The 13822-nt window shown below is 62.2% G+C and overlaps 1 protein-coding gene across 1 annotated transcript in view; it reads left to right on the top strand.

Moving 5' to 3' along the window:
* The window catches only part of SUN1 (Sad1 and UNC84 domain containing 1), a 304333-nt gene that overhangs the window by 175756 nt on the left and 114755 nt on the right, over positions 1–13822 (top strand). The gene's annotated exons all lie outside the window — the stretch shown is intronic.

Below are 13822 nucleotides of genomic sequence, written 5' to 3'. Positions count from 1 at the left end.
CACAAACACTCACATGCAAGCAGGCATGCAGACACACACTCACAAGCACACATGCCACAAACATGCATGCATCACTCACATGGAGACACACGTACATACATGCGCACTCACAAACACACATGCACACAACCACATACAAACACACGTGCACATACTCTCACATACAAAGACAAACACAGACGCATGTGCACACTCACTGACACAAGCACAAACATACTCACACAAGCTCGAAAGCAATAGGACGCCCTGCTCTGACGTCACTGGTGTGGGAACCCCCCCACCCCGCTGCCCGTCCCTGGGAAGATGGGTGCCGACTGACTGAGATGTCCAAGGGACCCAAGGGTGGGAGTGGACCCCAGGAGCTGGAGGCCATGCAAGTCATAAACAGAATCAGGCTGTCTCCCACCCCCACAAAGGCCTGCTCCTGGGTCCCTCCTGACTGTTCCTCCTTCCGTCCCCATCCCTGTGTCCCCTCTACCCGGACCCAGAACCGATTCAGGCACAGGGAGAACGCAGACAAGTGGCTCCCACGAGCCCAATGCCCATGGGACATGGGATGGTGCCAGAGATGCAGGGGAGAGGGGCATGGGGAGATGAGGAGGTCTGTGACCCAGGAGGGTCTGCAAGGGGCAGGGGGGAGGAAGGAGCTGACCAGACCACCTTCCGTCTGGGTGGGCCCGCTCGTCCCCACAGCCATGCACCACAGGGGTTTGGAGGGGCTGTGGAGACACAGTCTGGTGCCTTCAAGTTACCCTCGGGGAGCCTCAGGGGCAGAGATTTCACAGGGAAGGGTGCTGGTCTCGCAGGTGGATGGCCCAGGTTCTGTCCAATGCCCCGTAAGGTGTCCCCCAAGCCCCACTAAGAGTGATTCCTGAGCTCAGAGCAGGAGAAAGCCCTGAGTACTGCCGGGTGTGTGGAGGGGGCAGGGAAATACAAGCATGGTGGTCATGGGCAGCCTGCAGCGGCGTCAGCCAGTCCCTGCCACGTGACCCCAGGTCATCTGCCCGTCCCTGTTCGAGCCTCTTCTGGGGTCCTGGGACCCCCTGGGCATCACCACTGCTCTCTGCACATCAGGGCCCAGTCCCTGCCCCTCTGTTGGAGTCTTCAAGGTACAGTCATGGCTTGGAGGGGCCCATTGCAGTCACAGGGATCTGAGATGGGCCCAGAGCCTTTTGTGGCTGAGGGGGTCGCAGGCCATCATTCCAGCTGGCCCTAGGAGGACCGCAGTGAGTGCCAGGCTGGGCGGCAGCGTGTTGGGGGTCAGACTCACTCCTGGAACATGGAGTGTGGGAACCTGCATGCTGGGAACCTCCCTGGTGGCAGGGAGAGGCCACGACACAGGGACCACAGAGGCAGTGAAGCTGTCATGGAGGGGGACAGTGGCCGCAGGGAGGAATGTGGATTCCGGAGTCAGCTGCATCGTCAAATGTGCCCCAAAGGGCACCAGGGAACACAGTTCCTGGAGGGGGCAGTAAAAAGACCCCGGGGGAGGGCCTGGGCCCAGCGGTCAAATGTGCAAGGACACCCCACATGTCTGGGGGCCAACCCCCAGGCACCACGCGGGCACCGGCATACACCTCCGGACCCCCTGGCATTGATCCCACAGAACCAGGGTCTTGGAGTGCAGCACCCGGGGTATGAGCCCCCACAGAGCATGGAGATGACAGAGGGCTCGAGGGCCCCAGCCCCACCTCTTTTGTGTCTCCTCGGCCAGAGTGAGCCTTGGCTGCTGGAAGACACTTCTAGAAGGGGCTCCAAGGACCCCAGCACTGTGGGCCTGGGCAGGGCCTCCGCATGCTGCCATATCCACTGGCAGCCACGTCCACAGACCAGGTCCTGCCAGTCTGCAGCTCCTGCGCACTTGACGGGCTGCCAGTCCTCCCACCTGCTCCTGTCCAGCCCCGGCACCGGCGTGCAAGGACTCTGCCACAGTGCCGGCCTCAGTACAAGGAACAGCAGTGAGGCCACTGGTCATCCAGCGCTTCCTTCCGAGCGAGAAAGTGAGCCTGTCCCTTGTGTTGTCCTCTGGTCCTGCCTGGCAGTTGTTCTTCTACCATCCTGGGAGGGCGGTGGCCATTCGCGCCAGAGGCGGGCTCACTGGAAGGCAAGCTTGGCACCGCCCCAGCCCTGCCCTGGGCCCCTGAGGCCACTTCTGCTGTGCAGTCAGCGCCCACGGAGGCAGCAGGACTTCCTGGAATGCCTCTGTGCAGGGGTGGAGGGTGAGGGGTTAGAGCCTGGCTCTGCTGCCTGGACCCTCCCCCTCAGGCCTGGCCAGCAAGATGGGGGGGCGGGCTCCCCGGAGGCATGGCCACGCACCCGACCCCTCCCTCACAAGCACCACGAGGGAGCCCCGGGGCCAGGACCCGTGTGCAGCTGGTCCAGACCCATTTCCTGTCGCCCAGAACCACGCCTGCTCTGCCTCCACAGCCCCATTGAGGGCTCGCAGTGGCCCAGAGGAGCTCCGACTCTGGTAGCCCTCTGTGGGGCTGCCTGGAGCTCGCTGCCCTACCGGTCACGCTGCCGGTCACTGTCAGGAGTGCGCAGTGGGCAGCCAGAGCCCGGCCGAGCACACGTCTCCTGGGTCATGCCTGGTGGGGCCTGTGGAGACAGGGTCCTGCTCCCGGGACGGAGCTGCTAAACCCATCTGGCTGCGGCCCTCACCCGAAGGTTCCAGGAGACACCGAGTGATTTCCCCGTGTGTCCTGGCCCCACTGCAGCTGCCTCGGGCAGCTCACCCTGAACAGGCCGCCGTGGACCCTGGATCCCCGAACCCAGGTGTCGGCGCCCAAACGCTGCTGCCCACCACAGGCCTGGCAAAGGCTGGAGGCTGGAGCAGGCAGGGCCAGGGGTCCTGAGGGGACAGGCATGGAGAGGCGCAGGGGCCTGGGCAGTGGCGGGGCCTCCCACCTCAGCTGTGACTGGAGGCTTCAGCAGAGGCCCTGATGAGCGCACAGCCAGTGCCCCCCCCCCCCCGCCCCGCCATGTGCCTGCCTGGGTCTTCCCAGCACCATGTGGCCTCCCGAGCACTGCTGGGTGAGCCCTGTAACCCTGAGCAGCACCACATCCTAGGGCCCTAACAAGGAAATACCACCTGGTTGGCTGAGAACCACTGGGAGGCACCCCCGGGCCCCTGAACACCATTCGAGAGGCCCAGAACAGAGTCCCGAAACAAATGCAGTTCATATCCTAATGCTTGCTCTTCAGCAAGAGAGGAAGGGAGGGAGTAAAGAAAGGGAGGGAGGGAGGGAGGGGGGTCGCTGTCGGGCAGACTGGCGGGCAGACACTGGGGGGCTGCTGAGTGGCCAGGAGAGGGTTGGTGGGAGCACAGAGTGAGTGTGGACAGACGGCAGGGCCGGGGGCCCCCCAGCATTTCGAGGAAATCTGAACTCTCCTAGGATGAAGGCCTCCCCCTGCTCCCTTCCCGTCTGTGCTCCTGACCCTCCCGAGTGCCCCTCTGGGTGCTGACCTCGGTACAGAAGGGGCTGGTGACCACTGCTGGCACTGCAAGAAGCAACGCCCCTGTGATCCCCAAAGTCCCCACTCCTCCCTGGGTCAGGGCAGCCGACACCTCCAGGCTCAGGGGACTCAGGTGACTGGAATCCGTCTCGGCCCCTCGGCCTCGAGCCACAAAGGATGCCCTGCACTCCTTCCTTCTGAGATAGATGCCCAGGAGGCCTGCGGGCACCGGCCAGCCCTCCTGAGGCCGATCACTGGGTGGCAGCTGCCCGACTGTCTGTCTATCTGTCTGTCTCTGGTTCTATCTCAGTCTCTGTATCTTTGTGTCTGTCTGTCTCGTCTCCCCTCACTCAGTGTGGCCATGCTGAGGGCTTGGCTGCCCCCAACAGAGTGCCCAGGAGCCACTGCTCGTCCCTTCTGGCCTCGGGACAGGGCGAGGACTCAGCACACCTTCACCGCTTGCTGCCATCTAGGACATGTCTGCCAGGTGGTGGTGGCCCGACCCGGAGCCAGGCTCACGGCAGCCTGGGGACTCCAGGAGCCCTCTGGCACATACTGTATTTCCAGTGACTCGGGGTTCCTTGGCTGCGTTGTGGCCCAGCGCAGCTCTGGCCTCTAGGCAGTAGAGTCCCTCGGAGAAGAGGCCCTGGGTGGGGTCCGCACCCCCATGGGAGGGTCCCAAGGACTGGGATGTCAATTCCCTCCCCCCACCCCCACCTCCCAGAGAAATCTGCATCCCACTGAGAGCCCTGCCTCATTCCCCACTGTGGGTCCGAGGAAGGACTGATAGCAAGGGTCTCCACAGGGCTGAGCCTGGCCCTGCCCTCCCCTTGGGTCAGTGTGCTGGGCAGAGGGGCTGACACGGAGCCGGCAGAAGTTAGCAGGAGGTGGAGGGAGACGGGGCCTGGGGCAGGCTGAGACCCCAAGCACCTCGGGCTGGTCTGGGGCTGTGCAGGGCAGTTCCAGGGCCACAGGCCTCTGGGCTTTGTCGCAGTCAGGAAGTGGCGTGTGCCGAGTTTGGCCATGGCCCTGCAGCCTCTGATGCCTGGGGGAAGTGGAGGGGGCTGGGGTTAGAGGGACAGAGCGGGACCAGGTCCTCAGCCACTGGGTCCAGACTCACCCACAGTTTCAGGGGAGGGGGGAGGAGGGCGGGCCGGGTGCAGGCACCCACTGACCTGGGCCCCAGGCCAGGACACCGGCACTTCCTGGCACTGCAGGGGGCCCCCCAGCGCCCATCCATCCACTTCCTGCCCCCGCGCAGATCTCAGTCATGTCCCTTGCAACCGCCCCCGGCCTCTGCCGCTGCTGGCCCTGTGCTGACCCTGCCCAGGACAGGGCAGTCCTTGTCTTGCAGCTCCAAACTTGGACCCAGCCCTGCCCTCGCCTGGGCACTACGCCAGCAGGCAGGCCCGATGCCAGGGAGGCACAGCGAGCGCAGGCAGCCGCGCCCACGGCCGACCCCCTACCTCGCTGCTACCCTTTGCCCCCACATCACGCCAGCCGAGGCAGAAAGCAAGGAACGTGCGGGCCCAGCTCAGGGAGAGCTGTGGTCAGGTGCTGGGTGGCCAGCCTCGCAGTCCAGCACCCCTACCTGAGCCAGAGAGGGAATGGGGATATGTCGGCGCCTAAGTCAGAAGGTCCCATCCCTGGGAGTCTGAGACGGGGGTCCAAGGGCCTTTCAGGAAAATGCTTTCCATGCCAGAGTGATAGCCCGGCGGGGAGGATACTTGCTTGCCCACAGCTGACCCATAAGGTTCCCCGAGCCTCACCAGGAGTGATTCCTGAACACAGAGCCAGGAGTCAGCCCTGAGTAATACCAGGTGTGGCCCCAAAACAAAACAACAAACAAAAAAGGGGGAGGTAATTCGGAAAGTGCCTTCAGGACCCCCATCCCTGGATACGGGATCCACTCTTAGAGCTCTGAAGACGGGTCAAGCACATCACAGGTGTTGGCCACCTGGAGAGGCCACAGGGCTCCCAGGCCCTAAGAGCCCTGGCAGAAGGGAGCGAGAACGGGCCCCTGGAAGCCGACTGAAGTCCCAGGCCCAGTGGGCTGCATGCCTGCCCCCACCTGGGACCTTCCTCGCCACAGAACGGGCACAGATCGGCGCTGGGTCACCCCTTCCCTGCTCACCCCCAAAAGCCTGTGCCCCAGGGCTGGCCTCATGCGGACCCTGTCACACTGACTCGGCTGTTTCCATTTGTCCGTGCGGTGAGACTGATGGGCCCTTGCTGGGCATGGCTGGGCTGACATCTGGAGATTCACTGGTGGGCACAGCTGTCCCCCAATCCTGGGACCGCCCTCTGTCCTGCCACCTACAGAAAGGGCCTGGCCCCTGCCGGACTCTACTGTGGGCACCAGCTGGCCCGCTCGTGAGGCCTGAGGGGTGGCCCCAGGGACGGCCAGGCCAGTGATGTCGATACATGGGCATCCGTGCAATGTTTCTGCAAGGAGTCTCTCCACTGGGGTGGAGTCTGTCCCTCCTCAGGGCAGCCCCACCAGCCAGAAAATGAATCCTGGGAAAATCTCATTTCACAGTTTCCCAGAAAACAGGTGCAGAGTGGATGCAGCATGCCGAGCTCTGTTAGACCGTGGGGGACTGCTGGGGGAGAGGGTCGGGGGGTAGGGACGGGCCAAGGGCTGCCCTCCTTGCGGGGGACCTCGAACAGACACTCCACATCTGAGCCAAAGACCAAATGAAGTCCACGGGCCCTTTTCCCCACAGGCACGCGCAGAGGGGAGGCTCCCGCTCCCCACAGGCGGCTGCCCGACCCCCCCTCCTCCCTGGCCAGTCCTGACGGCTCTGGTGCTGGGGCACTGAGCTGAGATGAGCCCCTGGTCTGCCCCAGGAGGGGCCCTCGCTGGGCAGCCAAGCTCAGCCTGTGGGTGTCTGCTCTCAGGTGCCATGACGTACCGGGGCTGCTGTGGATGTCACAGGCGGACAGGCTGCGCTGGGTCTCACGGACTCCCCGGGAGGAAGGCCTGGAGAAGGCGTTTGTCAGCCAGAGTGGAGGTCCCTCATGCTTCATGCCAGCACTGTGCAGAAGAGGCAGCTCCACGGGGTCAGTCCTGGGACCACCGTGATGGTGGGCTGATGGCATGGTCTGCTCGGGGGCTGTGTGGCAGGAGCCTGTGGCCGCGCGTAAAAGTGATGTTGGAGGCGGCCGTGCCCTCATGGGCCCGGCAGCTCTGTTCCTGCCCTCCGTGGCTGCGGGATTCAGGACTCCTGGCCTCTGGGGCATGGCCACAACTCCGGCCCAAACAGGCAGGACGGGGCCTTTGGGACCAGGCACAGTCACACACACCCAGGACCCAGCCCAGTGGTCACCTGTGCCTTGACCTGAGCCAGGGCCTGTCAGTGGCGCAGTCGTGTCACAGAGCCTCCCGGGCGACCCAAGAGAGGCCGAAAGTGAGCTGTGAGCAGCAGCACCACAGCAGGAAACCGCAGGCTTCCCGGCCCTGGGGGCCCCCAAGGACAGCAAGAAGGGACCCCTGAGGTGTGCGGACGCCCAGAGAACTCCATGGCCATGGAGGCCATCCTGGTGGAGCACAAGTCCAGCCCCTTTGACTGCTCCTGCCCTGTGATGTTGAAGGCCAGTGAGAAGGTGCTAGAGCCATAGTGGGATGGAGCCGCGTCATGCCCACGTGTTCACCTCTGCCTCTGTCATCTCATCATCTCCACCATCTCCTCCACCATCTCCTCGTCACTCGACCACATCAGCCCCACGGCACACGCTCCCTTCACACTGTCACCTGCGTCCGTCTGTTATCACGTCTTCTGCTAGTCTTCCTCCATCACTGGGACAGAGGCTCCAGCAAGGCGAGTCCATCTGGGAGAGACGGAGGCAGGAGGGAGCGAGAGGCTGAGTGTGCACGAGCACGTGTATGTGTGTGTGTGTGTGCGCGCATGTGTATGTGTGTGAGTGTGTGTGTGGGTGAGCACGTGGTATGTGAGTGGTATGGGTGGGTGGCCACACAAATCACAGGGACCTCTGGGGTGCCTGCCCATTCCAGGGATCCAGCCCAGGGTTCACACAACTGGGGATTTCCTGGCCTGAGCGTCAAGGGACAGGATAAGCCAGCGCCCCGTCCTGGCTGGGTGACTAGGGAGACTGAGCCCATTTTCTGCCTCGGCCTTCCCGCAATGACCTCAGCTCCCCGGGTCCTCTGGGACGCCCGGGACAGGAAGTGTCTCAAGGCAGAACAAGGTCCTCCCCAGAGCCAAGTGCTGCATGAGAACCGGCTCCCTCATGCATAATCCCAGGGACACTCCACATAGTGCTGGGTCCACAGCAGAGGCTGTCCAGAAAGTTCTGGAAGGTCGCCCTCCCGGGACCCTCCCAGGTCCATAGGGAGGAGGCAGGCTGGTGCCGGGGTCCTGTTTCTAAGGAGCATAAACTGCCTCAGAACTGAGGCAATAGCTCAGTAACAGTACATAAAAATAGTGCTGGTCATTGGTGCCTCAGTTCCGTGGGAAAGAGTCCATGGGCCAGAGGGTTGATCCACAGGGACAGCCACTGTCCACGCAGGCAGACACTGGCTGCAAAGTGGGCTTCTGGGGAGGGCCCAGCTTTTGCCATGCCAGGTGACCACGTGCCTCCCAGGCCCGCGTCCCCTAGCCCGCCAGGGAAAGCCAGTGCTAGGAGCCAGTTGCCTCGTGGGGTCGGGAGAAGTGGCTGCCCTGTCTGCTCAGCCTGGCCTGCCATGGCAGTGCTGTGGAATGTTCTAGCACACGAAGGCACGAAGGGAATTCGGCCATGCCCTGCCAGCCTGCCGATGGCTGAGTAGCACAGCGGGGGAGAAAGTCTGTCCTGCCCCACCCTAGGGCCCCACAGAGACCGTCGAGGGAATGCCGTGGCAGCGGGCTGGTCAGGACAAAGCTGCCTGTGCTCTGGACAGAGAGCAGGAGGGAGCTGAACCGGCTTGTCTGGGACTCACTGCATCACAGCCTGTGTGTGTGTGTGTTTGTGTATGTGGGGGGGGGGGGGTCCCAGGAGCAGAGGGGGGGAATCCCAGGAGCAGGCGGGGGGAGCCTGGACCCGCCAGTTTTTCTCTCCCAGGGCTATGGTGCCCCCCGTTCCGGGGCTCCCCAGTGCCGGATCCAGTCTGGTGAGTGTTGATCGGACTTGGACCGAGTCCCGTCTGGATGCCCAAAACCCACGTCAAAGCCCAGAGAAGCCGCAAGGCGTCTGCATCTGTCTGTGGAGACCAGCTCTGCAGCCCCTGTTTGCTAAACAGACCAGGAGCCCGGGCCAAGGCTGGGCCCCGCCCAGGGTCTCCCTGACTACACTTTCCTCAGCGGTCCCGGCCCACCCCAGACCTGCCCTGCCCACCACCTGGGCTGCCACTGATGCTGCCTGTGTATGCCGGCTGGGCCAACTCGGGTCTGGGCTGTGCGGCCCTATAGGGGATGCAGGTGAGGCTACCCCCTCCAGCCCGAGACTTGCCCAGGCCCACGGTTCTGATGGCTTTGTTCCTGCGCCGGGCCCAGTGCTGGACTCTCCTGGACAGCCCAACCTCTCTGGGGGGTCAGGTAGGGTTGGGTAGATGGGGCTCCCCAGAGCCCTGAGCTGCTCACGTCAGGATCTCAGCTCAGTCACTCTGGGGACCCAGGGACTGGAGTCACACAGTGGCCGGCGATGACCCAGACCCACAGGGCAGGTCCTGAACCATGGTACCTTCATCCTGATGCTTCAAGGCCACTCCTAAGGCTCTGTCCAAAGGCAGCCTGTTAGCTGAGCTGCTCCTGCTGTCAGGGCGGGGCAGGCTCCCCACAGCCACACATGGTCTAGGAGTAGCCCCAGACATTACCCCTGCCCTCAGACACTCCTGCTGCTCAGACACTCACCCCTGCCCTCAGACACTCGCCCCTGCCCTCAGACACTCACCCCTGGCCCTCAGACACTTGCCCCTGCCCCCAGACATTCACCCCTGCCCTCACTCATCCCTGCCCCTCAGACACTCATCCCTGCCCTTCAGACACTTGCCCCTGTCCCCAGACATTCACCCCTGCCCTCACCCCTGCCCCTCAGACACTTGCCTCTGCCCTCAGACACTCGCCTCTGTCCTCAGACACTCACCCCTGCCCTCAGACACTCACCCCTGCCCTCACTGGGCCCTGCCCCTAGACACTCACCCCTGCCCCTCAGACACTCATCCCTGCCCCTCCGGCACCCCTACCCTCAGATACTTGCCCCTGCCTCTCAGACACTCACGGGTGCTCCTCAGACACTCACCTCTGCCCTCAGACACCCCTACCCCCCAGACACCCCTCTCCTCAGACACTTGCCCATGCTCCTCAGAGACTCACCTCTGTCCCTCAGACACTCACCTCTGCCCCTCAGACTCTTGTCCCTGCCCCTCAGACACTTACCTCTGCCCTCAGACACCCCTGCCCTCAGACACTCTCCCCTCCCCCTCAGACTCTTGTCCCTGCCCCTGAGACAGGTCTCTGCCACCCCTCCCCCAGCCTGATGTGAGATTCCTCCTCTTTCACTTCAGCACCTGCAGCGCTCAAGGAGAGTGCCCCTCCCTGACACAGGCTGCAGTGGGGGTGAGGTGCATCAGTCCACAAGTCCTTCGGCTGTGTGAGTCATGCCTGCCATCCTCACAGGACTCGCCCAGAAAGAGGCCAGGACGATGCTTAGCGACAAAGCCGGCAGGGCTCAAGGCCACGTGGATGGAGGTAAACAGAGGAGTGGTGGATGCCTGCTGGGTAGATGCTGGAGCGGGGGAGGTGAGTGGACGAGTGAGTAGATGCTTGGTCAGGGGTGGATGTTGGTGCCGGTTGCGGGGGGGGGGAGGGCGGTGGGGAGCAGCCGAGAGGACAGCTAGCTTGGACACCCACTAAAAGTGACAAGGGGCACCCGCCGGTCCCTTCTCTGTATGGGCAGTGGCAGATGGTCTCAGAAGCACCCGGTCCCTGTGTGCAGCTGTGGACTGAGGGCCCAGCAGTGGCTCCTTCAGGCTGCCCGACCCTTGGGAGGGGACATCTGTGTGCAGTTAGCGCTGGGTGAGGGTGAGGGGCCTGATGTGCTCCCACCGCAGTGCTCCCCCAGAGCCTGAGAGGCTGGCGCTGCTGGATTGTGAAAACTGCGCATCGTCTCTGCGCAGGAAGCCTGGTCTCGGGCTGCTGATCCCCGAGCGTCGCCATGGAGATGAATTTTCTGTCATAAATAAAAGTATTCTGGGGTCAGGAGAGCTTGAGCATAAGTAGGCCAGATCTGAGGGGAAATGTCAGAATTCTGGGATGTGTGAGGAGCTCTGGGCTGGGCTTTGGGAGCTGGGGCTGGGGGTGGGTGTGTCTGGCCCCGTGCTCCAGCACCTCAGTCCGAGATGGGCACCTGGGCACAGGACATGTGTGTCCTGCGAGGCATGGAGGCCACTCTGGGCACGTGTTCCACCCAATCTCTGCTCTGCAGCCACAGGCCATCAAAAGGAGGGCGAGACGGGACAGTGGGGTGAGAGTGGACAGGGGCCAGGGGGACCGGGGCCAGCAGGGCGCCGTGTGTCAACCAGGGCAGCAGCAGGACAGTCCATGCACAGGCAGCAAAAATCAGGTTTCCACATGACCGAGCAGAGTGATGGGGACGGGGGGACAGACAGACACAGGGATGGGGGGGACAGACAGACATGGGAATATGGGACAGACACGGGGATAGGGGAGAGACAGACACGGGAAGGGGAGGGGGGGACACAGAGACAGGGCATCGGGGGGATTTCTAAGACACCAAACAAACATCATTGCCTGAGACCCCAGGCTCACTCTTCTGACCAGGTGCTGTGAAACTCCTCCATGTGCACAGAAGCAACAGTCGCCTGGACACACTGGGGGCCAGCCCAGGACCCGTGAGGGGCCAGTATAGTGATGAGCCCCCATCCCTGGATCATCCCCACTAAAAAGGTGGGAAAAGCTCTGCGCACCCCTTCCCCCCACAGCACCAGGGACCCGTCCCCCCACAGTCCCCCAGGAGCCCTTCCCCCCACAACCCTCCAGGGGCCCTTCCCCAATGCAGACGCTCTGACAGACCCTTCACTACCACAGACATTCTCAACACACAGAGAAGGGCTGAAATGAGTCCTGGGCCCCTAGATGAGCAGCAGAAGGAGGGAGGGGCAGGTGACTCTGCCCCGACCTCTGGGCCCGAAAACAGGGACGAATGCTCAGGTGACAGGAACAGCAAAGGAACAAGGTAACAGCCCCCCCACTGAAAGCAGGGATCACCCCAGGGACAGTGACCCCTGCACACACATACACACACGCGTGCACATGCACACCACACGCAACACACACGGGAGCATGCCTGTGACAGCACAGTACACACATGCATGAGCACGTACATGCCTACACACACACACAGGACAACACACATAGATGCACACACAACACACAGTTAACACACTATACACTCATCAGTCAGGCCGCCCAGATCCAAGCCCCAGGACCAGCCCAGGAGGAGGTGGGGGCGCAGTTGTCCGGGCAGAGGCACCTGTCTGTCCTGTGCATAGGGCAGGGGGTACCACACTGGACAGGCCCGGAGGTGTATGTGTGGCGAGGGGACAGCTGTGCAGAGGCAAGGGCCAGGAAAGGCCACGGGAAGCGAGCAGTGGGCAGAGGAGCCTGCTCAGGTCTGTCTGCCGCAACATACATGGGAGCAGGCAGGGCCGCAGTTTGTGTGTGTGACTGCCTGGTGGCAGTGGTCACCATTCTCTTCCGCAGACTCAAAGACTTTGAATCCATCCCTGTGTCTCAGACAGCTGGGGGGGTGGGGGGTGTCACCACATGCCCGCATGCCAGTGTCTCCTTAACGGGGCCACCAGCCTGCTGTCCCATGGCCATAAGCACCCAGGCGACCCCAGAGAGGGAGCACAGGAGCCGAGATGCTGACACACAACTGACCTGGCTTCTGTCCCTGGCATGATGGTTCCCTGAGCTCCGTCCTGAGCACCACTGGGTGACGCCCCAAAACAAACAACTTTAAAAAGGAGCCAAGCCAACTGAAGCGATCACCTGGGGCCCTCGCCTCTCTGAGCCACTGTTGGGGACCTGCCACCAAGCATTGCTAGGACACTACCCCCAAACTCATGGGGTGGGGGCACCCAAGGTCACAGGGGAGTTATGTGGGAGTCCAAGGCCAGGTGTCAAGTTCAATTAAATCATGTCCCTTTTTTGGGGGCGGGCGAGGTTGGGCCACCCCCAGCGGTGCTCAAACCTGACTCCTGGAGGGCTCAGAGGACCAAAAGGGGTGCCAGGGATCAAACCCAGATGGGCCGCATACAAGGCAAGTGCCCCACCCACTGTGCTGTCTCTCTGGCCCCTCAATGTGCCTTATTTTTGCTTTTTGGGTCACACTTGGCATTGCACAGGGGTTACTCCTGGCTCATGCACTCAGGAATTACTCCTAGCGGTGCTCTGGGGGGACCATATGGGATGCTGGGAATCGAACCCGGGTCAGCTGTGTGCAAACACCCTACCCACTGTGCTATTGCTCCAGCCCCTCAATGTGCCTTTTAAATGTAAGAATCTCTCTCTCTCTCACAAGAATCCAAGGCGCAGACTTCGTTCTCGGTTTTCACTCCATCCCTAAGCAGCCCGTGCCACCCATGATTCTGCAGAACTACCCATAGGGCCCAGAGGGCACAAAAGGGGCCACAAGCCAGCCTGCACCCAAGCCACTCCCAGGCCCAGAGCAGGGATGCGCCAGTGGCTTTGACTCTCCTCTGGGCCATGGGCTCCAGTCTTAAGCACCGGGACAGAAAGACACCCTCAGGATAGATCCACCAGGCAGATGGCACTGCCCACTGAGAGACAAGATACAGACACGGACGGCTGCACGTCCAGCATTTATTCACGCGCAGCACACTGCCTGGCCCAGCTCACTGCTGGGCCAGACGTGCCTGCCACAGACACTTCCACATCGTGCTTTCTCAGACCCACAAACACCAGGAAACGGCCTCCACCCATGGACACAAAAGGGTCCCGGGCCCAGGAGCCTGGAGATGGAAGAGATGATGCATGAGCTGCATGGACTCGTGAACTTAGGAAACTCTTCCTCATCTGCACGGCAGCTGCCCCAGCAGATGGCCCTCACCGGCCACTCCTGGAAGCTCCCGGGACCCCAGGGATGGCCTGCAGGTCCACTGGGTAGGGCGACCCAAGCGCTGGGAGTCACAGGCTGTGGGAACTGAAGCAACAGCAACAGACACAGAGCCCACACCCCTCCCACAGTGGGCAGGAAAAAAAAACCAAAAAGAAACATTTTGGGTTCTCAGGTATATAAAACTGGTAATATTAGATAAAAATACAAATTCACCTTTACAAAACAAAACAACAACACACACAATTCCATGGAGTACACGTAACGT

Source organism: Sorex fumeus, unplaced genomic scaffold, assembly GCF_029834395.1.
Source record: "Sorex fumeus unplaced genomic scaffold, SorFum_2.1 ptg000064l, whole genome shotgun sequence".
Taxonomy (NCBI): domain Eukaryota; kingdom Metazoa; phylum Chordata; class Mammalia; order Eulipotyphla; family Soricidae; genus Sorex; species Sorex fumeus.
Note: the sequence above shows the minus strand (reverse complement) of the source record. Positions and strands in the feature narration are given on the sequence as shown.